General features: G+C 32.0%; 1 long non-coding RNA gene across 4 annotated transcripts; it reads right to left on the bottom strand.

The window, feature by feature from the left end:
* Positions 1-2,241: 2,241 nt before the first annotated feature.
* LOC111876626 (uncharacterized) lies at positions 2,242-4,322 on the bottom strand. Of its 4 annotated transcripts, XR_006190918.2 has the most exons (4): positions 3,922-4,322; positions 3,146-3,419; positions 3,005-3,043; positions 2,242-2,747 (listed from the first exon to the last, which is right to left on the bottom strand). It is a non-coding gene; the product is annotated as an uncharacterized LOC111876626 (long non-coding RNA). The 4 variants fall into 4 exon arrangements; XR_006190919.2 differs by lacking the exon at positions 3,146-3,419 and having other exon boundaries at positions 3,922-4,318; XR_002845066.3 differs by lacking the exon at positions 3,922-4,322 and having other exon boundaries at positions 3,146-3,915.
* Between the last annotated feature and the right edge of the window lie 1,826 nt (positions 4,323-6,148).

Here is a 6,148-nt window from a genome sequence, read left to right as displayed (position 1 = left end):
TTGAAGATCCCTAGCCTAATACTAACATGCTATTCTAACATATCATAATATCAAATAACCGTATGGTATTTTGGGATCTACTTACTAGTTCCGGCTGATCGTACACCTTGCATCCTCCTTTGATATTTTGAAAACCTTTTTGAAAAATCATTTTGAAAATCTTTTCCTTGGTTTGAGACTGGATTCAAACAAGTGTTCCTCCAATTCACTCAAACCAAGGCTCTGATACCAACTTGTAACACCCATAAAAATCATGCCAAATTTAAACTTTTAAAAACATTTCAAAACCATTAATCATTACAAAAACTTGTTTTCAAAATGTATAATATCATAGTATCCCATAAACATAAACATAAATATGAGGAGCTGTACGATCACATCTTTGCCTTTCCACGATCCCCTGATGTACCTGAAACAATAAACTGAAACTGTAAGCCCAAAGCTTAGTGAGTTCCTCCAAAATACCAATACACCGCACATAACACATATACAAATAACAACATGCATTGGGTCCACATCTTTATAGACCGGATTATCCCTAGGTCCACAGTGTGAGTCTGGATTGCCTTCCAGGCCCACAGCTCACATCTGGATAGCCACCGAGCCTACAGTACGAGTCTCCCTCAGCTCGTATCTAGAATGCTCCCGAGCCCACAATACGAGTCTGGCATGCCCCACCTGGCCCTCAGTTTGTATCTGGAATGCTCCCGGGTTTGTTGGTTACCGTACGGACTAGTATCACCTCAACCCATCCCACATAATATGTCGACATATAAAACAACTAATGCACATACAGATAATCACATAATACTACAGGTAGTCCTACCAACGTACCTAATTGGCATAGCACCTAACATGCAACACTAACTCATACTCAACATACTACCAACTACTAGGATATCATATCACTAGTACAAAAATGACCTACGGACACACCATAAAAGTGTGACCATATGCGTATAGTGACATTTTATTTTTTCACTGAAAGTGTGACGGAAGGTGACGTCGTCGTATGGGTCTTATAGTCACTTTAAAATGTAGTGATCGTATGATACGAAAACATGTGACCGTATTATAAAAATGTGGCAATTGGGTAGGGAATTTTGTTCCTAAAATCAATCATTTTATCCAATATTGTGGCGTAAAACCGTTGGTAGACACATTATTTAGTAATTGTAGTGATTGTATATCACCAATTGGCAACATACATGTTGTTTCCATGTAGCGTTTTGCTAATAAATTGTCACACAATTTAAAGTTTATTAAATTAAACTATTGGGTATCTTTTGCAAACATACAATTATGGTGAACATTATCATGTTTACTAAATGACCACATGTAATTAATTTCATAAGTGACGATTTGCTAATAATTAGTCACAAAAACAGTCTTTTACTATGACTATTACATATTGTATAGAGACACAATTAAGTGAACATTATCATAAGTATTATAAGGACACACATTTTATTGAAATTATGGACTTAATATTAGCTTACGACCATATTTATATTACTTATCATGACCGACAATTTCATTCAGACATATAAAAAGTTATAACTATGATTATTTTATATCATTTTGTCATAGAAAATCAATTAAAAAAATTGATTTATAGATACAATGGTGTGACTAATACTTATACAATGCACATAAAATATTATAATTATAGTGTAACTAATATTTATAGAAAGCCACATGAATTTTGTTTGATATGGTGTAACTAATGTTTATGTCAAGTTACCATAATAAATGGACATATTATCCATTTTATTTCCAATTTTTTGTAAAGTAAAAATAACAATAAACATTATAAAACTTAAAACGAAAAAGATATGAACATTAATAAAAGAAAGTAATACATAAGTTTTCAATTCAAATACTAAAGGCGTTGACTTGTAATCAAAAGATATATATATATATATATATATATATATATATATATATATATATATATATATATATATATATATATATATATATATATATATATATATATATATATATACTAGGTGTAAGACCCATGTATTATATGGGTTTATTTAAAAAAATATATATATGAAATTTAAACAATTTGAAAAGTTTGAATTTATAAGAAAAATAAGAAAAATTTTGAATTATTAAAATTAATGAGGCTTTAATGTATTGAATACATTATATATAAACCATTTCTAATAAATACCTTACATATATATTACCTTACATATTAAATGTGAAATTTTAATTTAATAAAATGAAAACTATAATAAAATGACATGTGGAAAATAGAAAATTCAAAAATTCTAGAAAATGTCATGTATACTAACGAAGGAGAAGAAGACATGTGGCAAAAAGTTATTTATTTATTAGGGATGATAAGACTTTACACATAAACTAAGAATTACATCTCTAACATTTTTGTTCTGTTCACCTTGCTCCTTGCCTTCTTCATACCCTCTAACGTTGTATAAGTTTTCTTTTTCTTCTTAGTATTCTCCCATCTTTTTCTTCCCTGTTTTCAATATCTTTAAAAAAAAAGTATAACTTTGGGATAGCCTATTTTCCTCTATTTTAGTATATAATTAAATTGACACTGAATATTAAATGTAAACATGAAAAGAGATACATGTTAATGTTACTCACTCTTGTAATTGAAGCTCCATCAGTTGAAGTTAAGACAAAGACACAGATACTGACAATAGATAAAATTGTACAAATGAAACTTACCTGATTGTTAAAAGAAACTATAGTTGCTAAGTGGTCTAAACCTAGACAATGATACACGGAAAAACTCTTGTTTAGGAAGAAATGAAGATGAAAGCTCTAGTTAGGAAACAAGCTAAATAAAATAAAAAAAAATTATTGCAACTAACACTAATGAGACAAAAAAAAACAACTAAAGGTGAGTGTTTTAATTATATTGTATACCTCATACAAAAAAAAAGGAAACAGACCAATACTTAAGTAATGATAAATCAATCAAGAAAGTTTGACATATTAAGAATAAAAAATAAATGCAACTTACATTGTTATTGTCAAAAGCAATCATATCACCGAAGGACTCCTGGAAAAAAAAAAGGAAAAAACCTGTCACGAGAACTAGTTTTACTTGATAATAAAGAAAAGAGAAAAATACAGAATGGAAAAGTTGAATAGAACCTATAACCTGATGAGACACAATATTGGGTTTCATTTGGATCAATTGGTTGATCAATATCTAATGGGGTTGCATAACCCTTCATTTTAAAGCCACCTAATGGTGACATAAGCTCAAAATCTCTATCCATGCAATCCCACTCCTTTCCCTATAATCAACCTTCGTTTATTGAGGTCCAATATACCTCAATTTTCTCTTCTTAATTATTGGAAACAAAGGTTAAGTACATTAACAAATGGTAATCCCTCGCTTTTTCAAAGAAGATAGGCTTTTCAGATTGTTTCTAAAATTGAGAACCATGTTAAAATCATAACTCTTACCATATCAGCCTCATAACCATCAATTGATCTTTGTTTTCTTATTTATTTTCCGCATAAGATTAAGTCTCTTTCAATTTACTTGCATATTAACATATATAAAGCACATAAATTAGACTTAAAACTTCACATAATAACAAAAATAAGGCTTAGGGCAAAGAATCAGTCACATAATAACAAAATAAAAGTATAAAAGTTAAAGATAAAGATGGGAGAGCTAAGAATCGGAAATTTGGATTGTTTGATGTTTTTCTAAAATATGAAGACTTTGTACATGAAATTGAGGTACTTTAATTGTTTTTTCAATTTAATGTCACAGAAATATTAACACCAGGTTCATGAAGTCGTGACCACACAAAATGAGATAAACGTAGAGAACGAGAGAATAACTTTATAAACACAAAACAATCAAATAAACCAAATTCAAATAACAAAAACCAAAAAATGAATATATCTTAAAAATAATACCTAATCGAAGATTGGAACTCGAAGTCTTTGACCTTATCGTAATCGTTTGAGAAAGTGTTGGCAATCTGTAGCAGAGGGGTGGGCGACGTGAGAGATGGCGAGGTGTTAGGCGTTAGGGGTAGCGTATTCTTGTGGGATATGTTGTGAAGGTTGTCGATGGTGAGTGGCTTGTGACTCTCAGATGTGTGAGATGCAAGGTTGTCATGAGTGGATCGATAATTGTGATTCGACCGACATTGTGTATGGCCGAGCGGCCGACGATTGATATTAGGTTAAAGAGAAGATAAATGGTCGAGAAGAGAAGGAAGAGCGTATCAGCCTATGGTCCAAAACTGAATTTGGTCTAAAAAGGGGGGAATTGAAATTGCGAAGGGGGAAACAAAAATAAGAGTGGTAACATGAAATTTTTGGAAGTTTGTATAAAAACTAAAAATTTCAAACGCTCGAAGATTGTGCTTGAGATATATTATTAAATATATTTTCCATAAATTTAACTATATATATATATATATATATATATCTTTTTAAATATACAAGGCACTTAAGTAGAGAATATATAATTGTTCGAATTAAAAATCAATTTCAAATATGTTTTGCTAATCTTTAATACGTCACACACAAAAATATATCTCATATTTAGGTTTGCAAGATCATGATCATAAGATTGGGATCGGTTGTCAAGATCGGAATCTTATGTACAATCATTTTGGGTTAACAAGATTATAATCGTAAGATCAAAAGTGGGATAGGTTATATTGGGTGATGGTGGGCGGGCAGGGGAGTGTGGCGTAGATGTATGGCGATGTGGGCGGTATTCATGCGGGTAAGGTAGAATTAGGTAGATTAGTGGGTGGGTATGGAGTGGGTAGGTTAATGCTTGTGGATTTATGGCTTATGGCTAAGGGCTTAGGGCATACATCTTATAACTTATGGCTTAGGGTACAGGCTTTAGGTTTTAAGACTTATAACTAATGGTCTATGGATTAGGGCTTATGGCTACTAGATTAAGACTTAAGGAAAATGACTTAAGGTTTGTGGCTTAAGGCATAAGGCATAAGGCTAAGGATTTAGGGTTTATGACATAAAGATAAGGCCTTAGGGTTTGCATATTAACATTTATGGAATAATGCTTAATGATTATAGCTTATATATCAAGGATTGGTGCTTATAGAGTAATGCATGCAGTTGTGGGTGTGAGTGTTAAGGTGACTGGATGAGTGGGGTTTGGTAGGTGTAAGGATAGGTTGGGGATTTAGGTTTATTGTGGGTTTGGTTGTGGGTATGGGGTAGCCCATGACACTTGGATGTTAGACCATAGGGACAACCCGTGGCTTTTCAAGGAAAGACCATGGGGGTAGCCCATGACACTTGGATGTCAAACTATGGAAGTAGCCTATGGCATTTCAGGGAAAAGACCATGGAGTAGCCCATCGTAAATGTATGTATGATATGTGGTATTTTGGGGAACTCACTAAACTTTATGCTTAAGGTTTTATGATTATGTTTTAAGGTACTTCCAGTTCAAAAGGGAAGGGACCGGCTTGATCGCAGCACATCCACCCATGTTTCCGCATTATGATGATTTTGGGATTGTACTATGATAATTGTTTTCTTATAAAGTACTTTTGAATAATTAGAAAAAGGATAATGAATGTTGACTTAAAGATAATTAATGTTCTGGTTGAATTAAAAATGAATTTTTTTATTTCATAATTTAATCATTAAGTCATAATCCATAAGCCATAAGCCATAAGCCATAACACGTAATATCTAAGCCATAAGTCATAAACTTTAAACATTAATCCATAAGTTATATGTGACAACCTGAAATTTCCATTATGAACAAACCATATCAAGCCAATAGAAGTTAGAACAGTTACAGAGAAATTCCAGACTTTGGGTATAAGTTTGAGTATTTCAGGTTTAACACTTAAGGAGATATCAGGAGAGTGGTTGCACTAGGGTTTTGTGCAACACTGTTATTCCAATACTTTATGATATTAGAGTTCATTCCGGGAATAAAATATTTTCTGCCAAAAATCTCAGGACTATATATAGAAATCTGAGCCATATTCATTCATTAGTTACATTTCCAACTAGAGAAAAGCCATTTTCTCTCTCACGGATCTTCGTGTTTTTATCCCAAATCATGAGTACCCCTCTCTAGTTGTTTTATATAGCTTAGATTGTGCTTATAACATCAAAATCCCAAGATTTAGGAGTTTAC

Source organism: Lactuca sativa, chromosome 4 (assembly GCF_002870075.4).
Source record: "Lactuca sativa cultivar Salinas chromosome 4, Lsat_Salinas_v11, whole genome shotgun sequence".
Lineage (NCBI taxonomy): Eukaryota > Viridiplantae > Streptophyta > Magnoliopsida > Asterales > Asteraceae > Lactuca > Lactuca sativa.
The sequence above is the reverse complement of the archived record's forward strand: the minus strand, read 5'-3'. Positions and strand labels throughout refer to the sequence as shown.